This window comes from Hemitrygon akajei, unplaced genomic scaffold, assembly GCF_048418815.1.
Source record: "Hemitrygon akajei unplaced genomic scaffold, sHemAka1.3 Scf000077, whole genome shotgun sequence".
Classification (NCBI taxonomy): domain Eukaryota; kingdom Metazoa; phylum Chordata; class Chondrichthyes; order Myliobatiformes; family Dasyatidae; genus Hemitrygon; species Hemitrygon akajei.
The window spans coordinates 340,420-362,933 of NW_027331963.1; the positions used below are offsets into that span (position 1 = coordinate 340,420).

Genomic DNA, 22,514 nt, shown 5'->3' on the forward strand with positions numbered 1-22,514 from the left:
TTCTGTTAAAATGGTTCTTTCTGAACAGGCTGACCTTCAAGTCAGCTCCAGGTAGCCGGGGCGGACTCAGGGAATGCCCAGTGTTCAAAAGGAAACAAAATATAAAAGACTCCAAATGCATAATATTTTACAAGAGTTCACAGCGCCCTTCCTTCTGCTGTCTCTGTGCAATAAACCCACAGCGATCTTTGCCCTGAGCTGTCGCTGGAGTTTATAATCTGACAATAAACTGGTCACAAGGTGAACAATAAATCAAAGGGACGACACCAACAGAACCGAACCAGGATGCGGGCTGTGCTCCCTCCCTGGAGCAGATCAGATTTTCCAGAGTAAGGTAATCATTGCATCGCGCACTAAAGTCGTACTTTTGACTCGAACCACATGTTAGAAACGAGTTTGTGCGTTTTTCACTACAAGCGTTGTGGAGCAAGGTCTGGCGTTATATGCTGAATAGAGTGAAGTTCAGGTTTAGGAGCGTGTTATCTACTGAACATTGCTCAGGGTGTGTTCCCTTACAGTTAGGGCCTCAGATGCTCGGATTCACTGAAACCAGACTCAGCAGTTCAGCACCAGGTAAGAACAGGGACTGTACTGGCTTGTATTATCTTTGGATGAGGCTTTTCATTCCAGGACGAAGGAGATGTCTTCCTTTTTTAAACAAAGAGGCTTCCCTTCTTCCACCATCAACTCTGCTCTCAAACGCATCTCTCCCATTTCCCGCACATCTGCCCTCACCCCATCCACCCGCCACCCCACTCGGGATAGGGTTCCCCTTGTCCTCACCTATCACCCCAGCAGCCTCCAGGTTCAACGTATAAATCTCCGTAACTTCCGCCAACTCCAACAGGATCCCACTACCAAGCACATCTTTCCCTCCCCTCCCCCTTTCTGCTTTCAGCAGTGATCGCTCCCTACGCGAGTCCCTTGTCCATTCGTGTCCCCCCCCTCCCCCGCATCCCTTCCCACCGATTTCCCTCCTGGCACTTATCCTTGTAAGTGGAACAAGTGCTACACCATCCCTTACACTTCCTTCCTCACCAGCATTCAGGGCCCCAGACAGTCATTCCAGGTGAGGCAACACTTCACCTGTGAGTCGGCTGGTGTGGTATACTGCGTCCGGTGCTCCCGGTGTGGCCTTTTAGATATTGGTGAGACCCGACGCAGACTGGGAGACCGTTTCACTGAACACCTACGCTCGGTCCGCCAGAAAAAGCAGGATCACCCAGGGGCCACACATTTTAATTCCACGTCCCATTCCCATTCTGATATGTTTTACCATGGCCTTCTCTACTATCAAGATGAAGCCACACTCAGGTTGGAGGAACAGCACCTTATATACAGGCTGGGTAGCCTCCAACCTGATGGCATGAAGATTGACTTCTCTAACTTCCGTTAATGCCCCTCCTCCCCTTCTCACCCCATCCCTGACATATTTAGTTGTTTGTTTTTTTTCTCTCTCTCTCTCTGCCTATCACTCTGCCTGTTCTCCATGTCCCTCTGGTGCTCCCCTCCCCCTGTCTTTCTCCCCAGGCCTCCCATCCCATGATCCTTTCCCTTCTCCAGCTCTGTATGCCTTTTACCAATCACCTTTCTGGCTCTCAGCTTCATCCCACCCCCTCCGGTCTTCTCCTATCATTTCCCATTTCCCCCTCCCCCTCCTACTTTCAAATCTCTTAGTATCTTTCCTTTTAGTTAGTCCTGACGAAGGGTCTCGGCCCTAAACGTCGGCAGTGCTTCTCCTTATAGATGCTGCCTGGCCTGCTGCGTTCCACCAGCATTTTGTGTGTGTTGCTTGAATTTCCAGCATCTGCACATTCCCTCGTGTTGGCTTGTGTTATGGTGTTTCAATAAGCCCACCTGTCACGGCAATTATTTCTAGTTTTACTACCTTATCAATACTATCAGTTGCTGTTCCAGGGGGTGCTCAAACAGGTGAAGTTAGGTGAGGTTATTCTTAAGAGGTGGAACTGTTTTCAAAGGAAATGAGAAGTAGAGTTTTTTTCAATGTTTTAAATTCCGCAGGGCACAGATTCTGGTCAGGCAAGGGAGGGAATTGTTGCATGCAGTCGCAGGGATGTGTCACTGATTTCACAGTCCAGTTGTGATCATAGAGAATGGCGGAACAGGATGACGGAGTGAATGTCCGGTTACTAATTCCATATGCTATGTGGTGGAACTAGTCTGTATTTAGAATTCTCTTCCTCAAAGGAAACGAGAAGTAGGGATTATTTTCAATGAGTTTAATTTCACAGCGGAGAGATTCTTGACAGACAAGAGAGTGAATTGGTCTAGGCGGTCGCAGGGATGTGTCACGGATTTCACAGTCCAGCTGTGATCATAGAGAATGGTGGAACAGGACTGAGGGGTCGAATGCCCTGTTCCTAATTCAACATACCCGCAGCGCAATCTGACAAATAAGATACGCAGTGAAATTAATGTTTTTTTTTCCATCTTTCTTTGACGAGGAACAGTACAAGTTCTTGTAAAACAAGTGCGATGATGGTTGATGTCTGTGTGAAATAAATAGTTTGCCAGGCAAATTCGCCAGTGGGATATGATCATACTGAAGGAGAAGGGTGTCGTTATCATGCTGTCGTATTTGTCCGGTTGTTGTAGAACATAGAACATAGAATAGTACAGCACATTACAGGCCCTTCAACCCACAATGTTGTGCCGACCCTCAAACCCGGCCTCCCATATAACCCCCCACCTTAAATTCCTCCATATACCTGTCTAGTAGTCCCTTAAACTTCACCAGTGTATCTGCCTCTACCACTGACTCAGGCAGTGCATTCCACGCACCAACCAGTCTCTGAGTGAAATACCTTCCTCTAATATACCCCTTGAACTTCCCTTCCCTTACCTTAAACCCATGTCCTCTTGTACTGAGCAGTGGTGCCCTGGGGAAGAGGCGCTGGCTGTCCACTCTGTCTATTCCTCTTAATATCTTGTACACCTCTAACATGTTTCCTCTCATCCTCCTTCTCTCCAAAGAGTAAACCCTAGCTCCCTTAATCTCTGATCATAATCCATACTCTCTAAACCAGGCAGCATCCTGGTAAATCTCCTTTGTACCCTTTCCAATGCTTCCACATCCTTCCTATAGTGAGGCGACCAGAACTGGACACTGTACTCCAAGTGTGGTCTAACCAGAGTTTTATAGAGCCGCATCATTACATCGCGACTCATAAACTTTATCCCTCGACTTATGAAAGTTAACATCCCATAAGCTTTCTTAACTACCCGATCTATCTGTGAGGCAACATTCAGGGATCTGTGGACATGTACCCCCAGATCCCTCTGCTCCTCCATACTACCAAGTATCCTGACATTTACTTTGTACTCCACCTTGGAGTTTGTCCTTCCAAAGTGTACCACCTCACACTTCTTCGGTTTGAACTCCATCTGCCACTTCTCAGCCCACTTCTGCATTCGATCAATGTCTCTCTGCAATCTTCGACAATACTCTACACTATCTACAACACCACCAACCTTTGGGTCATCTGCAAACTTGCCAACCCACCCTTCTACACCCACATACAGGTCGTAAATAAATATCATGAAAAGTAGAGTTACCAAAACAGATCCTTATGGGACACCACTAGGCACAACCCTCCACTCTGAATGTACTCCCTCCACCACGACACTCTGCCTTCTGCAGGCAAGCCAATTCTGAACCCACCTGGCCAAACTTGCCTGGATCCCATGCCTTCTGACTTTCTGAATAAGCCTACCATGTGGAACCTTGTCAAATGCCTTAATAAAATTCATCTTTGGAGAAGGAAGGAGGAGGATCCGAATGGGAGTGCGGCGGGAGCCATCTTGAATTTTCCTTATTCTCATCGGAGTTAAGAGAGGTGGGGCTGCTCAGGCGGGTGAAGCCGGGCAGTGAAGCGGGGAGGATTTAAAAAGGACACAGCCTTATGCAGCGGGCAGTGTCATTTTGCGGGCAGCGGAGTGAGGCGGGAGCAGAGAGAAGGCTAAAGGGCTTGGGCTCAACGGGCTTAGGTGGAAGCGGGCGAGGCAAGGTAGGTTTAGGTTTCAGTTTTTCCTGTTATTTGCGGAAAGGGGAAGTATGAGTGTGAGGGCAGCTTGTTGTTCTCCTGGACTTTCACATCTGGGCAAGGTGCGCCCAGCTGCAGCTCCTAAGGGACCGTGTTAGGGAACTGGAGATGCAGCTCGATGACCTTCGTCTGGTCATGGAGACTGAGGAGTTGATAAAGAGGAGTTACAGGTAGGTGGTCACACCGGGGCCACGGGAGGCAGACAGGTGGGTCATGGTTAGGAGGAGGAGGGGGAAGAGTCAGGTACTAGAGAGCACCCCAGTGGCTATACCCCTTGACTATAAGTACTCCTGTTTGAGTACTGTTGGGGGGGGGGTCGGGAACAGCCTACCTGGGGGAAGCCACAGTGGCCGTGCCTCCAGCACAGAGTCCGGCCCTGAAGCTCAGAAGGGTAGGGAAAGGAAGAGGAAGGCAGTAGTAATAGGGGATTCGATAGTTAGGGGGTCAGATAGGCAATTCTGTGGATGCGATCAGGAGACCCGGATGGTAGTTTGCCTCCCTGGTGCCAGGGTTTCTGGATGTTACTGATCACGTTCAAGATATCCTGAAGTGGGAAGATGAGGAGCCAGAGGTCGTGGTTCATATAGGTACCAATGACATAGGTAGGAAAAGGGAAGAGGTCCTGAAAGGAGAATACAGGGAGTTAGGAAGTCAGTTGAGAAGAAGGACCACAAAGGTAGTAATCTCAGGTTTACTCCCTGTGCCACGCGACAGTGAGAGTAGGAATGGAATGAGGTGGAGGATAAATGCATGGATGAGGGATTGGAGCAGGGGGCAGGGATTCAAGTTTCTGGATCATTGGAACCTCTTTTGGGGCAGGTGTGACCTGTACAAAAAGGACGGGTTACACTTGAATCCTATGGGGACCAATATCCTGGCGGGAAGATTTGCTAAGGCTACTGGGGAGACTTTAAACTAGAATGGTTGGGGGGTGGGAATCAATTTGAAGAGACTAGGAGAGAGGAGGTTAGTTCACAAATAGACAAAAATAGTAGACAATGTGTGAGGGAGGATAGGCAGGTGATAGAGAAGGGGAGCGCTCAGACCGAAGATGTAGGGGAGAAGTAGGAAAAAGATAATAAAGTTGATTGCATTGTTAGGGATAAACAAGAGCGTAAGAGGTGGAGAGTTTCTTAAATTCTTTGATTTTAATGCTAGGAGCATTGTAAGAAAGGTGGATGAGCTTAGAGCATGGATTGATGCCTGGAAATATGATGTTGTAGCTATTAGTGAAACATGGTTGCAGGAAGGGTGTGATTTCTGTAACTAAATATTCCTGGATTTCTTTGCTTCAGGTGTGATAGAATCGGAGGGGCAAGAGGAGGTGTTGCATTGCTTGTCCGAGAAAATATTACAGCGGTGTTTTGGCAGGATAGATTAGAGGGCTCATCTAGGGAGACTATTTGGGTGGAATTGAGGAATGGGAAATGTGTAGTAATACTTATAGGGGTGTATTATAGAACACCTAATGGGAAACGAGAATTGGAGGAGCAAATCTGTAAAGAGGTAGTAGATAATTGTAGCAAGCACAAGGTTGTGATTGTGGGAGATTTTAATTTTCCACACATAGACGGGGAAGCCCATTCTGTAAAAGGGCTGGATAGTTTGGAGTTTGTAAAATGTGTGCAGGATAGTTTTTGGCAGCAATACATAGAGGCACCAACCAGAGAAGGTGCTGTGTTGGATCTCCTGTTAGGGAATGAGATAGGTCAGGTGACGGACGTATGTGTTGGGGAGCACTTCGGGTCTAGTGATCACAATACCATCAGTTTCAATATAATTATAGAGAAGGATAAGACTGGACCCAGGGTTGATATTTTTGATTGGAGAAAGTCTAACTTTGAGGAGGTGCGAAAAAAACTTAGAAGGAGTGGATTGGGACAATTTGTTTTATGGGAAGGATGTAATAGAGAAATGGAGGTAATTTAAAGGTGAAATTTTGAAGGTACAGAATCTTTATGTTCCTGTTAGCTTGAAAGGAAAGGTTAAAAGATTGTGAGCGCCATGGTTTTCAAGGGATATTGGAAACTTGGTTCATAAAAAGAGAGAGATCCAAAATTAATATAGGCAGCATGGAGTAACTGAGGTGCTCAAGGAATATAAAGAAAGTAAAAAGAATCTTAAGAAATAAATTAGAAAAGCTAGAAGAAAATACGAGTTTGCTTTGGCAAGTAAGGTGAAAATAAATCCGAAGTGTTTCTACAGTTATATTAATAGCAAAAGGATAGTGAGGGATAAAAGTAGTCCCTTAGAGAATCAGAGTGGACAGCTATGTGTGGAGCCGAAAGAGATGGGGGAGATTTTGAACAATTTCTTTTCTTTGGTATTCACTAGGGAGAAGAATATTGAATTGTGTAAGGTAAGGGAAACAAGTTGGGAAGTTATAGAAATTATGACGATTAAAGAGGAGAATGTACTGGCACATTTAAGGAATATAAAAGTGGATAAATCTCCGGATCCTGACAGGATAGTCCCTAGGACCTTGAGGGAAGTTGGTGTAGAAATAGCAGGGGCTCTGACAGAAATATTTCAAATGTGATTAGAAACGGGGATGGTGCCAGAGGATTGGTTTATTGCTCATGTGGTTCCATTGTTTAAAAAGGGTTCTAAGAGTAAACCTAGCAATTATAGGCCTATCAGTTTGACATCAGTGGTGGGTAAATTAATGGAAAGTATTCTTAGAGATGGTATGTATAATTATCTGGATAGACAGGGTCTGATTAGCAATAGTCAGCATGGATTTGAGCGTGGAAGGTCATGTTTGACAAATCTTTTTGAATTTTTTGAAGAGTTTACGAGGAAAGTTGACGAGGGTAAAGCAGCGAATGTTGTCTATATGGACTTCAGTAAGGCTTTTGACAACGTTCCGCACGTTGGAATGTTCAATCGCTAGGTATTAATATTGAAGTAGTAAAATGGATTCAACAGTGGCTACATGGGAAATGCCAGAGAGTAGTGGTGGATGACTGTTTGTCCGGTTGAAGGCCGATGACTAGTGGTGTGCCTCAGGGATCTGTACTGGGTCCAATGTTGTTTGTCATATACATTAATGATCTGGATGATGGGGTGGTAAATTGGATTAGTAAGTATGCAGATGATACTAAGGTAGGTGGCGTTGTGGATAATGAAGTAGGTTTTAAAAGTTTGCAGAGAGATTAAAGAGGTGGAAGTACTGGCGCTTTTAAGAAATTTAAAAGTGGATAAATCTCCGGGTCCTGACCGGATATTCCCCAGGACCTTGAGGGAAGTTTGTGTAGAGATAGCAGGAGCTCTGACAGAGATCTTTCAGATGTCATTAGAAACAGGGATTGTGCCGGAGGATTGGCGTATTGCTCATGTGGTTCCATTGTTTAAAAAGGGTTCTAGAAGTAAGCCTGGCAATTATAGACCTGTCAGTTTGACATCAGTGGTGGGTAAATTAATGGAAAGTATTCTTAGAGATAGTATTTATAATTATCTGGATAGACAGGATCTGATTAGGAGTAGCCAGCATGGATTTGTGCGTGGAAGGTCATGTTTGACAAACCTTATTGAATTTTTTGAAGTAGTTACGAGGAATGTTGACGAGGGTAAGGCAGTGGATGTAGTCTATATGGACTTCAGCAAGGCCTTTGACAAAGTTCCACATGGAAGGTTAGTTAAGAAGGTTCAGTCGTTAGGTATTAATGCTGGAGTAATAAAATGGATTCAACAGTGGCTAGATGGGAGATGCCAGAGAGTAGTGGTGGATAATTGTTTATCGGGATGGAGGCCGGTGACTAGCGGGGTGCCTCAGGGATCTGTTTTGGGCCCAATGTTGTTTGTAATATACATAAATGATCTGGATGATGGGGTGGTAAATTGGATTAGTAAGTATGCTGATGATACTAAGGTAGGAGGTGTTGTGGACAATGAGGTGGGTTTTCAAAGCTTGCAGGGAGATTTATGCCGGTTAGAAGAATGGGCTGAACGTTGGCAGATGGAGTTTAATGCTGAGAAGTGTGAGGTTCTACATTTTGGCAGGAATAATCCAAATAGAACATACAGGGCAAATGGTAGGGCATTGAGGAATGCAGTGGAACAGAGAGATCTAGGAATAACAGTGCATAGTTCCCTGAAGGTGGAGTCTCATGTAGATAGGGTGGTGAAGAAGGCTTTTGGAACGCTGGCCTTTATAAATCAGAGCATTGAGTACAGAAGTTGGGATGTAATGTTAAAATTGTACAAGGCATTGGTAAGGCCAAATTTGGAATATTGTGTACAGTTCTGGTCACCGAATTATAGGAAAGATATCAATAAATTAGAGAGAGTGCAGAGACGATTTACTAGGATGTTACCTGGGTTTCAGCACTTAAGTTACAGAGAAAGGTTGAACAAGTTAGGTCTCTATTCATTGGAGCGTAGAAGGTTGAGGGGGGATTTGATCGAGGTATTTAAAATGTTGAGAGGGATAGATAGAGTTGACGTGAATAGGCTGTTTCCATTGAGAGTAGGGGAGATTCAAACGAGAGGACATGATTTGAGAGTTAGGGGGCAAAAGTTTAAGGGAAACACGAGGGGGTATTTCTTTACTCAGAGAGTGATAGCTGTGTGGAATGAGCTTCCTGTAGAAGTAGTAGAGGCCAGTTCAGTTGTGTCATTTAAGGTAAAATTGGATAGGTATATGGATAGGAAAGGAGTGGAGGGTTATGGGCTGAGTGCGGGTAGGTGGGACTAGGTGAGATTAAGAGTTCAGCACGGACTAGGAGGGCCGGAATGGCCTGTTTCCGTGCTGTGATTGTTATATGGTTATATTTAGACCAGTTAGAAGAGTGGGCTGAATGATGGCAGATGGAGTTTAATGCTGATAAGTGTGAGGTGCTACATTTTGGTAGAGATAATCCAAATAGGACATACATGGTAAATGGTAGGCCATTGAAGAATGCAGTAGAACAGAGTGGTCAAGGAATAATGGTGCATAGTTCCCTGAAGGTGGAATCTCATGTGGATAGGGTGGTGAAGAAAGCTTTTGGTATGTTGGCCTTTATAAATCAGAGCATTGAGTGTAAAAGTTGGGATGTAATGATAAAGTTGTACAAAGCATTGGTAAGGCTGAATTTGGAGTATTGTGTACAGTTCCGGTCACCGAAGTATAGGGAAGATATAAACAAAATAGAGAGAGTACAGAGAAGATTTACTAGAATGTTACCTGGGTTTCAGCACCTAAGAGACATGGAAAGGCTGAACAAGTTATGTCTTTATTCATTGGAGCATAGAAAGTTGAGGGGGAACTTGATGGAGGTATTTAAAATAATGAGGGGGATAGATCCAGTTGACGTGGATAGGCTTTTTCCATTGAGTGTAGGGGAGATTCAAACAAGAGGACGTGATTTGAGAGTTAGGGGGCAAAAGTTTAAGGGTAACACGATGGAGAACTTCTTTATTCTGAGAATGGTAGTGTTGTGGAACGCGCTTCCAGTAGAAGTGGTAGAGGCAGGATCGGTATTGTCATTTAAAGTAAAATTGGATAGGTACATGGAGGTTTATGGACAGGAAAGGAATGGAGTGTTATGGGCTGAGTGCGGGCCACTGGGACTAGGTGAGAGTAAGCGTCGGCACGCCCTAGAAGGGCCAAGATGGCCTGTTTCTGTGCTGTAATTGTTATATGGTTATAAAATAGAGTTTATAATGGAAGACTCAGACTCCAGGTGTGTCCATTTCTGCTGGTTCTTCTTAACCGGCTCAAAGTTCGTTTTAACAACTACATCTCGCCATCTCCTTCTCTAACCCGTCTTCGCGAAGACCCTCACTTCCTCTCCCGAACACACTCTTCTGCATGACGCCCTCCCTCCCCTCCTCCGACCTGACCCTCACTATCTCTGCCACCCGCTAAAGAATTCGACTTCCCTGCCCTCTTTGGCGCCCCTTGTCCTTCCTGATCGGGACCGTGCCTGCCTGCCGGCGAGAGATGCGGTGCCCCGGTGGGGATGCGGTTACGTGGACGGCATACAGCCAGCCCTCTTTCCAGTCTGCAGTCGGATTTAGATTGGAGCTGGAGCCCAGTGCAGACTAGAGCCGGTCTGGACTGGAAGTGTGTAGGGAGAATCTGGCCGGTGTCTCCGTCGTTTGTACCTTGAAGTACCCGTGTTCCCCCGCCACCCACCAGGTCCCTTCTACTTCCTATTCAATGCAGTGATTCAACAGTGCCTATCCACATCCGGACACAAAACGCCCCCGAGCTCCTGCCTCTGTCCCAGGCGGTAAGGGTGCTGAAGGCGTGGGAGCAACCCGAGCTTGTGTACCGCGGGGCCTCGCTTGCGAGGCGTTTCAAGTCCAGAGGTCCTGAGGCCGAAGAGGCTGTGAGAAGGTGAGGGAAGTTTGGAGATTTACCTCACGTCCGTGATCCATGGGGGAGAGCCGGCCTGGTGGGTGGGTGATCAGAACACCTGGCACTCATGTGTTTGGCGATGCTCCTGGGCTCGAGGATTCCGTGTCCTGGAAGTCAAAGGAAGGCTTGAGTGAAAACATGGGAACGCGGGGTTGGGCCACTAGGGGGAGCTACAGGATGGAGGGATGGGGCGGGGGAGCTCGATTTGTCATTCTAACTATTTATGGAACAACATTAACCTAACACTTGTGAGAAATACAGTAAAATTCGTATTTTAGTGTGCTTCACTCTGTACTGGCACCCACCTTTCATAAATGTGGACACACACTAATCCCAGAGGCCTGTGCCAGTACAAAACTAATGCCACCATCTCGCTGTCTCCCCAGCCTCATGTCACCGCAAACTAACCCCACTGCCCCATTAAGACCCAGCTTATTCCCCACAGCCCTGTGTCAGTCCATAATCTAATCCCGCTGCCCCGCTCTCTGCCCACACAATTTTGTCCGTTCCCAAATGAATCCTGTTACCGCGATCTCTCCCTACGAATCTATGTCAGTCCCCGAACTAACCACACTACCCGCTCCCAACAGGCCCGAAGATTCCAAATTAATGTATTGGCTAAATGGAATTATGATGTTTTAGGCTGGAATCTCAGAACTAAAACTGGGAATGGATGCACCCTGGAAAATGCACAACGGAAATGAGAAGTTATTTTAGACAGCACTTGCATAGGGTTCTGGATAGGTGAAGGAGCCATGTTTGACACAGATGTGGATCATCAGGTCAAGAGAAAGAAAGGAGCTGACCAGGTTTAGAAAGCTAGGATCGGACACGCTGTAGAGTTACAAGGCAGCCAGGGGCGAACTGAAGAATGGAATTAGGGAACTTGAAACCTCCACAGAAGGCCTACAGCAGGATTAATGAAAACCCCGCGACATTCTGGATGTGTGTGAAGAAGAGGATGACGAGAGTGAGAGTAGGACCGGTCAGGGATAGTGATGAAACACACGGCTGGAGCTGGTGGAGGTGGGACAGGTCCTTAATGAGGACTTCACTTCAATTTTCACCAGTGAGAGCGATCCTGACGTTTGTGAGGACAGGTTTAAATGGGCTTCTGTGCAACGATGGGACGAGTATTTAAAAAAAAAAAGTGGATGTACAGGAACTTTTGAAAAACATTCGGATAGATAAGTCCTCTTGTGAAGTTGCGAGAATCCCAGGTTACTGTGGGAAGTGGAGGAAGAGATTGCTGCGCCCTTGGCGATTTCTTTGCGTTATCACTGCGGGTCGTGTAGTATCAGGGGATTGGAAATGGAAATATCTCTTTGCTCCGGAAAGGGAGTAAAGATAGCCTTGTAAATTATAGCCCAGTGAATCCTACTTCAGTGATGGGCAAATTATTGGAGAACATTCTTCGAAACTGAATTTGCGAGGTTTGGAAAACCCTGATTTCGGAGAGGCAGAATGGCTTTGGGAGAAGCAGGTCAAAGATCACTGTTGTGATGGAAAATAACTGTTTCTTTCAGTCTCAACAGTAGAGGCCTGGACACACACAGTTTTAATAATATGGAATTTATTTACAAGGGGAAGTCGGGTCAACACAAGCAACTATAATATTCTAACAAAAAACGTTTAGGGTTAACACGTGCGGGGAAGGTCGGGTCGGCTGTACAATACACAGAAAGAGGTGTGGGGACTGGGTACAGTTACACATACAAAGAACAAGGGAAAAGCACTACAACAGCTCTCCCACTTGACCTTGGATAGCCGCGGCTCCCTTACCAGGACAAACGATAGACCTTCCCAAACATAAATCAATGCACTTACCTCCAATGAGGTGGTCTGTAAGACAGACCGAGCCAGGCACATGTCTCACCTTTTATAGCATGGGGCTGGGCGAGATAATCCAATTAAGGTGACCAATAATTTAGGTGTGCATTGATTAGTTGGGAGGGACCAAATGTTGATTGGCGTGTGGTGTGTCCTCCGACCAGCCAGATGGCAGTGCATCTGTCACGTGGCCGGTATCTCTGGATACACTCCAACCCTCGGAAGACACACCACATAGCCAACACACATAAGAGGGTGAAACAAAATCACATACCAGAAACAACTATTTTTAAGCAGCTAAGTAATTGCAGAGACACTCTTAATCATCTGGCATGCACAACATAATATAAAAATGGCTATGATTACAAGAATGAGTGCAATTGTCCAGTGAATGACAGTTGCCCACCACCTCTCTAGGGACCCAAATGGCCACCAGTTGCCCCATGAGTTGTTGTGCTGGAGGAGCTGGTCCCTTAATTTTTGAATTGTAGCCACCGAATCCCAAATGTGAGCGGCGAAGTGAGTGATGATGCTCGACTCATCAGGGATAAAGGTACAGCATTCCTTACCAACCACTGCACACGTTCCACCATCAGCAGCGAGTAGGTAGTCCAGAGCCATTCAGTTCTGCAGGGCGACCATCCTGACAGCTGTCAGTTATGCCGCCGTTCGGGTGAGGGCATCCTCCGTGTGTTGCAGTGCCACTGCCGTCTCGTTGGCCAGCGTCCCGAGCACAGTGGTCATCTGGATCACCTCTCGGGACAATAACTGGGAAAGGCTATCATCCAGAACCTCTCTGCCTCTGTAATGGCCCTCTTGTCCCGGTGGCCACTGTACGCCGGGTGCTCCCCAAGGTCATTCAGGGGGTGGATGAAGGGCACCACATATGCTGAAAAGCAGTAGCCGTACCAGCTCATGGGGAGCCACGGGTAGGCGCGGAGAGTGGCTCGGTGTGGGCATGGTCTGGCCTGGCGGTCTGGGGGCTGTGGGCGCCCCCTGCATTGGGTCTGGCGGTCTTTTTGTAACTAGTCTTCCCCCTGCAATGCTCCTTCCACAGGGCATACAGGTTGTGGGTGGGAATGCCATCTATATTGTTACGATCCACCCCTGCACACAGCAGGTCCGTGTACAGCTGCCTACATGAATATCTGAGAGGGATAGTGTCTAGGGCCCTTGTCTTGGTCTTGCGGACCTGCATAGGTGCCCCCCCTGCATATATTCTAATCCCTCCTGGAGGGTGATGGCATCCCGTACGGTCCTACCGCTGGCTAGTGCCATGAGGGGCAGGATTACAGACTTCAGATCGGGGCGAGCGGTAGCGACCAAGTATCCCGCTAGGGCACCGGTCACTCGTGTGTTTTCAAGGAAGTTACGGTCGCAGGCACCTTGATAGATGCCGTTGACCAGTGCCCATTCCCGGATAACCCGGGTGCCCTCACCGACCGTACCCCATTGCGGGCGCCTGTGTAGATCCCACTCCAGAAGTGTTGGACAGCGAGCTCGTACCACGGTCACTACCCGATCCCACAGGGTTGTGCCGTCACGGATTTCTGCTTGTGGAACCCGCAACGCATTGTTTATGCTCTGCCGGTCAGAGAGGCTTCCCAGGGCGCTTGCCTCCTGATGGGAGAGGCTGAGGTTGGGCCCCCCCCCTCGTCCCACAGCCAGAGTAGCCAGGCCGCGAGGTGCTCGCCTGGTCGTTGGCGGTACCGATCCGCCAACTGGGTCAGCTCCTTGGGGGAGAAGTCCCGGGTCTCCGTGGTCTCAGAGTGACTAGGGGAAGGTCCGGCCGACTCCCCCTCGTTCCCTTCCTCCCTGCGGTGAACCTGGGACAGCGTGGTGACGGGTCGGGCATGTTGGAGCTCGGGTGAGAAGGGGGAAGGGTGGTTGTGGGACCTTGGTTCCTCGGGCACCCCCTCGTCGTCACTATCCAGCCAGATGTCCCCATCCCCCAGCCATGCGTCCAGCTTGTCGCTGCACTGGACTAAGGCTCGAATCTTTAATGGGTCCGGCTGCCAGCCAGACCGATGGGCTGCCCTGGCCTGCTGAAGTTTTATCAGGCGACAGGCAAGTTCAGTTCCCCTAACTTCAAGGTTATTGGCTCGGGCCTGGGCAGCCTGTGCTGCTTCCTTCAGCGTGCAACGACGCTGACTGAGGTCTTCAATTTCCCTGTCCTTCTGACCACACAAGTGCTGCAGGTGATCAGTAATTCTAACCTGGCGTCTCAGCAGGGACGCAAACAACCAGAAGGCACCCCTTTGACTCCCCTTGGCTTTGGGGAACCCTGATTCCTTCAGGAGGGAGACCACGTGATGGCCCAGCTTCTCTCCACGGGGCTCTAACTGCTCAGACCAGTCCATTGGTTTTCCCTGGTCTGCCAGCATGCTGGCCAGACTCTCAAATCCCACCCTTTCATCAGCCCACCCGGGGATCTTATCCTGGGAGCCTGCACTGGCTTTCTTCCCCTTATTCCAGAACATTATCCCCTGTGCTTGTGTCCAGCCAAAACCTATGAGACCCTGCTCTGCAGCGCCAAATGTGGTGATGGAAAATAACTGGTTCTTTGATTCTCAACAGTAGAGGCCTGGACGCACACAGTTTTAATAATAAGGAATTTATTTACAAGGGGAAGTCGGGTCAACACAAGCAACTACAATTCACAGAAAGCGGTGTGAGGACAGGGTACAGTTACACATATAAAGAACAAAGGAAAAGCACTACAACAGCTATCCCCCCCCCCCCCTTGACCATGGATAGTTGCGGCTCCCTTACTAGGACAAACGATAGACCTTCCCAAACATAAATCAATGCACTTACCTTCAATGAGGTGGTCTGCAAGAGAGACCAAACCAGGCACATGTCTCACCTTTCATAGCATGGGGCTGGGCGAGATAATCCAATTAAGGTGACCAATAATTTAGGTGTGCATTGATTAGTCGGGAGGGACTAAATGTTGATTGGCATGTGGTGTGTCCTCCGACCAGCCAGGTGGCAGTGCATCTGTCATGGGGGCCGGTTTCGCTAGATAAAGTTCCTTCCGCATTTTATACGTCCATCAAATTGATGCCGTCCCTCACATGGTAAACCAACTCCCATCAAAGATGGTGCTGGTGTGAAGCAAAGTATTCAAAGTATTCAGCAAAGTATGACATTCTTGCCATAGAGGGAGTACAGAGAAGGTTCACCAGATTGATTCCTGGGATGGCAGGACTTTCATATGAAGAAAGACTGGATCGACTAGGCTTATACTCACTGGAATTTAGAAGATTGAGGGGGGATCTTATTGAAACGTATAAAATTCTAAAGGGATTGGACAGGCTAGATGCAGGAAGATTGTTTCCGATGTTGGGGAAGTCCAGAACGAGGGGTCACAGTTTAAGGATAAAGGGGAAGCATTTTAGGACCGAGATGAGGAAAATCTTCTTCACACAGAGAGTGGTGAATCTGTGGAATTCTCTGCCACAGGAAACAGTTGAGGCCGGTTCATTGGCTATATTTAAGAGGAAGTTAGATATGGTCTTTGTGGCTAAAGGGATCAGGCGGTATGGAGAGAAAGCAGATACAGGGTTCTGAGTTGGATTATCAGCCATAATCATACTGAATGGCGGTTCAGGCTCGAAGGGACGAATGGCCTACTCCTGCACCTATTTTCTATGTTTCTATCTTAGTCGCCGTACAGACGACCCTCGAATTGGTCCAAAAGTAGAAATGTCGACAGGGTGTGGAGGGTGAGTGGTGGGGGCAGCACAGGGCTGCAAATGATTGTGTCGATCCGTGGCTTCCTTCTGTGTTAAGATGAGTCCACCCTCAGGGTGGAAAAGAAACGCCATAAATTCCTTCGAGTGCTCTCACCCGATTGTAGGAATATCGATTCCTTCTTCCAGTGATCAAAATTTCCAACCGCCTCCCCCCACCCCTTATCCTATTCCACACTCTGACATTTTACTTTTTCTCACCCGCCTGTTACTTCCCCTTGGGTTCCCTCCCCCTCCCCTTTCACCTATCGCCCAGTCTCCTTTCATGTCAGATTCTTTCTTCTCCAGCACTTTTCCATCCACCCATCAGCTGTCACTTTCCAGATCGCCTCTTACCCCGCCCGCCACATTTTAATTCAGGTGCCTCCCCCGACACCCACCACTTCCTTCAGTCCTGAAGAGGGGTTTCGGCCCGAAATGTCCACTCTTTTCCATCGATGCTACCTGACCTTCTGAGTTCTTCCAGAAGGAAGTTACTTTTATAGAGGACTAAGAAAGGCATTAGAGAGTATTTATTTGGAGGGTGCAATAAAGATCGACCAGATTGATCCCTGTATCGGTGGGGTCTTCATTTGCAGAAAGATGAAACGCGGTAAACTTTTATTAAGAGAATCGAGGACTGAGTGGTGAACACATTGAAATGCACAACTTCATTACCGGTTGAACCAGGGATCCCAGTCTCTGAAAATGGGGGTGGACTGTCCGGGACTGAGATGAGGGGAAATGTCTCCACTCCGAGGGTGGGAATGTCTGTAAATCCCCACCACAGAGGGCGGTGAAGACTCAGTGATCGCCCTCACATAAAACAGCTGATGTGTGGATACCGAAGGGATCAAGGAAATGAGGATTAGGCGGAAACATGTGGCTGAGATGGGAGAGCAGTCATGGTCATGTTGATGGTTAGAGGGGCTGAATGGCTGAACTCCTTCTGCTTCTCAATTGCTGATGTGTCTGTGTTCCTGTCCAGTGAGGCCGGAGGAATGTGAATAGAAATCACTGTTTATAAACACAGAAGTAACTTAAATGACACATTTCAGATTTAGGTGTAAATTGTATGTCGGATTAGTATGAGGATCAGCCTTGTGACTGTGTGACACGACAGAGGACGAAAGCGGAAGATACCGAAGAAAAAATTAAAAATGTAGTTGCTGTAAATATGAAGTAATGTAGAAAATGCTGCAGGTGGGCCGGGCAGCGTGTGAGGGGCGAGGAGAAGAGTCACCGAGTCAGGTGGGAGTCTGGTAAACCGGACATGTGATACTGTTTCGTGCTCCAATTTTACTGCGCATTTGCAGCATCTGCGGGTTTGTTTCTCGTTTGTTTCTCATTTGTTTCCATCCACACTCGGGGATTTACTGATCCCTGACCGAGGGAACTGAGGATTCGCTTTGCTTATTCCATCCCAGAGGGGACCGACACTATCTGTCTGCCCTTTACGACATTTCTATAGGTAGCTGCTGGGAGAGGGTGAAATTATGAGAACTACCCACACTGCAGTTTATAGCGGGGGGGGGAGGGGTCGGTGGGGAGGGGTGTAAAGATGTGATGGTTCCATTATATAGTCGGTTGGTGGGACCTGTTGTGGATCACCGCCTGCAGTGTTGATTCCCTTCTGTCAGAAGTGTGTGGATAGCTGAGAGATCAAAAGAAGGTTTAACAGAAAGACATCTGCACCGTGTGAGTTGTCCTGTGAGGAAACGTCTGTGATCTTGGCCTTTTTGCAGTGATTGAGAAGAATTCGATATGACCTAAGTTTACAGGGTGGTGTATACATTGCAGTTTTTTAAAAAATAACAATGTACTTGATTATATCCGTAGTAGTCTGGTAACATCAGTGGGATATTTGATGAGAAATAAAGTATCCTGCGGCGTCTTGACAGGGACGTCAACAAAATAGTTCCTGTTCTGGGAGGAAGTGAAAACAGTTGAAGACAGTGTCTCTCTCTCCCTCTCACTCTCTCTCTCTCTCTCTCTCCCCCCCCCCCACCACTGTCTCTCCCCCCACTCTCTTGCCCCCACTCTCTCTCTCCGCACACTCTCCCTCTCCCCCTCTCTCCCCCCTCTCTCCCCCTCTCTCCCCCTCTATCTCCCCCCCTCTCTCCCCCTCTCTCCCCCTCTCTCCTCTCCCCCTCCTCTCTCTCCCCTCTCTCTCTCTCCCGCTCTCTCTCTGCCCTCTCTCACTCCCCCCCTCTCTCTACCCCCTGTCTCTCTCTCTCTCCACCCTCTCTCTCTCTCCCTGCCCCCTCTGGGTCTCTAATTGGTCTATTTACGTTACTCCCGTTGGTGTGTTTCCTTCCTATCACACAGACTTTACAAATATCTGAGATGATACTCTTTACTGTGTGAAGAAAATCCCTTTAACGTTCAATTCACTGGATGTGTTTTGTCAGCTGGAGGATGCTGGTGGGAGATTTAATAAAATTCACATGCTGAATTTACTGTGACCGATCCAGTTCTGTCTGTGATCTCAGCGCCTTAATCCTGCTTCTCACATGTAATATCTCACTCACTTGTCCTTCAAAGACCATTACACTGCAGAGATTACAGAATTAATGGTAATAATCTGCTTCTGCTGAATATTGAGGAGGCCATTCCAATGAGACGGAGGTGGAGAGAGGGAGAGGACTTCCTGTAATAAATTTCACTGGGCGTTGATACAAATATCAAAGTCTGCACTCAGTCGGCACTTTATTACTCTTAAAATCTATCCCTTGACTTATGAAAGCTAACACCCCATAAGCTTTCTTAACTACCCTATTTACCTGAGAGGCAACTTTCAGGGATCTGTGGACATGTACCCCCAGATCCCTCTGCTCCTCCACACTACCAAGTATCCTGCCATTTACTTTGTACTCTGCCTTGGGGTTTGTCCTTCCAAAGTGTACCACCTCACACTTTTCCGTGTTGAACTCCATCTGCCATTTTTCAGCCCACTTCTGCATCCTATCAATATCTCTCTGCACTCTTCAACAATCCTCTACACTATCTAAAACACCATCAACCTTTGTGTCGTCTGCAAACTTGCCAATCCACCCTTCTACCCCCACATCCATGTCGTTAATAAAAATCATGGAAGTAGAGGTCCCAGAACAGATCCCTGTGGGACACCACTAGTCACAACCCTCCAATCTGAATGTACTCCCTCCACCACAACACTCTGCCTTCTGCAGGCAAGCCAATTCTGAATCCACCTGGCCAAACTTCCCTGGATCCCATGCCTTCTGAATTTCTGAATAAGCCTACCATGTGGAACCTTGTCAAATGCCTTACTAAAATCCACGTAGATCACATCCACTGCATTACCCTCAGCTATATGCCTGGTCACCTCCTCAAAGAACTCTATCAGGCTTGTTAGACACGATCTGCCCTTCACAAAGCCATGCTGACTGTCCCTGATCAGACAATGATTCTCTAAATGCCTATAGATCCTATCTCTCAGAATCTTTTCCAACAGCTTTCCCACCACAGATGTAAGGTTCACTGGTCTATAATTACCCGGAATATTCCTACTACCTTTTTTGAACAAGGGAACAACATTCCCCTCCCTCCAATAGTCCGGTACCATTCCCGTGGACAACGAGGACATAAAGATCCTAGCCAGAGGCTCAGCAATCTCTTCCCTCTCCTCGTGGAGCAGCCTGGAGAATATCCCATCAGACCCCGGGGACTTCCATCCTAATGTATTTTAACAACTCTAACACCTCTTCTCCCTTAATATCAACATGCTCCAGAACATCAACCTCACTCATATTGTCCTCACCGTCATCAAGTTCTCTCTCATTGGTGAATACCGAAGAGAAGTATTCTTTGAGGAACTCGCTCATTTCCACAGCCTCCGGGCACGTCTTCCCACATTTATCTCTAATCGGTCCTACCTTCACTTCTGTAATCCTTTTGTTCTTCACATAATTGAAGAATGCCCTGGGCTTTTCCCTTACCCTACTCGCCAAGGCCTTCTCATGCCCCCTTCTTGCTCTTCTCAGCCTCTTCTTAAGCTCCTTTCTTGCTACCCTATATTCCTCAATAGCCCCATCTGATCCTTGCTTCCTAAACCTCATGTATGCTGCCTTCTTCCACCTGACTAGATTTTCGAACTCACTTGTCACCCATGGTTCCTTCACCCTACAATTCTTTATCTTCCTCACCAGGACAAATTTATCTGTAACATCCTGCAAGAGATCCTTAAACATTGACCAGATATCCATAGTACGTTTCCCTGCAAAAACATCATCCCAATTCACACCCGCAAGTTCTAGCCTTATAGCCTCATAATTTGCCCTTCCCCAATTAAAAATTTTCCTGTCCTCTCTGATTCTATCCTTTTCCATGATAATGCTAAAGGCCAGGGAGCAGTGATCACTGTCCCCCAGATGCTCACCCACTGAGAGATCTGTGACCTGACCCGGATCGTTACCTATTACTAGATCTAGTATGGCATTCCCCTAGTCGGACTGTCAACATACTGTGACAAGGAATCCATCCTGGACACACTTAACAAACTGCCCCATCTAAATCCTTGGAACTATTCAGGTGCCAATCAATATTAGGGAAGTTAAAGTCACCCATGATAACAACCCTGTTATTTTTGCACCTTTCCAAAATCTGCCTCCCAATCTGCTCCTCGGTATCTCTGCTGCAACCAGGGGGCCTATAGAATACACCTAACAGAGTAACTGCTCCCTTCCTGTTCCTGACTTCCACCCATACTGACTCAAAAGAGGATCCGGCTACATTTCCCACCCTTTCTATACCAGTAATATTATCCCTAACCAGTAATGCCAAACCTCCTCCCCTTTCTCCCCCTCTCTATCCCTTTTAAAGCACTGAAATCCAGGAATATTGAGAATCCATTCCTGCCCTGGTGCCAGCCAAGTCTCTGTAATGGGCACTACATTATAATTCTATGTATGTATCCAAGCTCCCAGATCATCACCTTTGTTCCTGATACTTCTTGCATTGAAGTACACACACTTTAGCCCTTCTACCTTACTAACTTTACACCCTTTATTCTGCTTCTCTTTCCTCAAAGCCTCTCTATATGTTAGATCTGGCTTTACTTCATGCAGTTCTTTCACTGCTCGATCCCTCCGGGTCCCATCCCCCTTGCAAATTAGTTTAAACCCTCCCGAACCATGCTAGCAAACTTACCAGCAAGGATATTGCTCCCCCTCGAGTTCAGGTGCAACCCATCCAATCTGTACAGGTCCCACCTTCCCCAGAAGAGATCCCAATGATCCAAAAATCTAAAACCCTGCCCCCTGCACCAACTCCTCAGCCATGCATTCAACTGCCATCTCCTCCAATTCTTATCATCGCTATCACGTTGCACTGGCAGCAATCCTGAGAATGCCACCATTGAGGTCCTGTTCTTCAGCCTTCTGCCTAGTTCCCGAAACTCACACTTCAGGACCTCATCCCTCTTCCTCCCTATGTCGTTGGTACCAACATATATCACAACTTCTGGTTGCTTTCCCTCTCGTACCAGGATGTCATGCACCCGGTCAGAGACATCCCTAACCCTGGCACCCGGGAGGCAACAAACCACGTGGGTGTCCTTCTCATGTCCTCAAAATCTCCTGTCTGCTCCCCTGACTATAGTCTCCAGTGACGACAGCTCTCCTCTTCTCTGTCCCATCCTTCTGAACCACAGGGTCAGACTCAGTACCAGGGGCCCTGCCACAGTGGCTCACACCTGGTCGGTTGTCCTCGCCAACAGTATCCAGGACGGTAAACTTATTATTCAGGGGAATGGCTACAGGGGTGCTCTGCACTACCTGACTACTCACCTTCGCTTTCCCCCCTCTGACTCACCCAATGACCTGCTTCCGGCAGCCTAGGTGTGACTACTTCCCTGTAGCTCTCATCTATGACTGCCTCGTTCTCCCTTATGAGTCAAAGGTCATCCAGCTACTGCTCCAGATTCCTCACACTGTCTTCCAGATCGCCCAGCCACAAGCACTTCTGGCAGATGTGACTTTGCGGGAGAGGGGAGCTCCCCCAAGACTGCCACATCTCACAGGAGAGGCACATCACCGTCTCAGGAGCCATTGTAAAGACTAACTGGGAACAAGCTCGACCTCCGCCTCTTCTCATCGAAACCTCTGGAGTCAAAGCCTCAAAGCTCCACTCCTTCACTGGTCCACTCACTCACTGGCCACTTTCCCTGCTGCAACCTGTGCTTATTAGACTTTCTGTCGCCTTCCCGGCAGCTTGGATCAGCCTGATGGGATACACCCTAAGTTACAAAGAGAGGCAAGTGAAGAGATTGCTGGGGCCTTGACCAGGCCTTGGGGCCTGCCTAGCCACAAGCAAACTCCTGGAGAACTGGCGAGTACCTCATGTTGATCGGTCATTCAAGAAGTGATCCAGGGAATAATCCTGATGAGCATTGAAACTGCCGAGATACAGTCGGCTGTGAACCAAGTGCTGATAAATGGGACCAGTGTAGACAGTGAGTGGATGGTCAGAACAGGTATGGCCGGCCAAAGGCCTGTTTCCGTGCTGTGTGATCCTCCACTC

The 22,514-nt window shown here is 47.8% G+C and overlaps 1 long non-coding RNA gene across 1 annotated transcript in view; it reads left to right on the plus strand.

Annotated features, from left to right (window-relative positions):
• Positions 1–22,514, plus strand: part of LOC140722431 (uncharacterized) — a 42,949-nt gene that overhangs the window by 14,211 nt on the left and 6,224 nt on the right. The gene's annotated exons all lie outside the window — the stretch shown is intronic.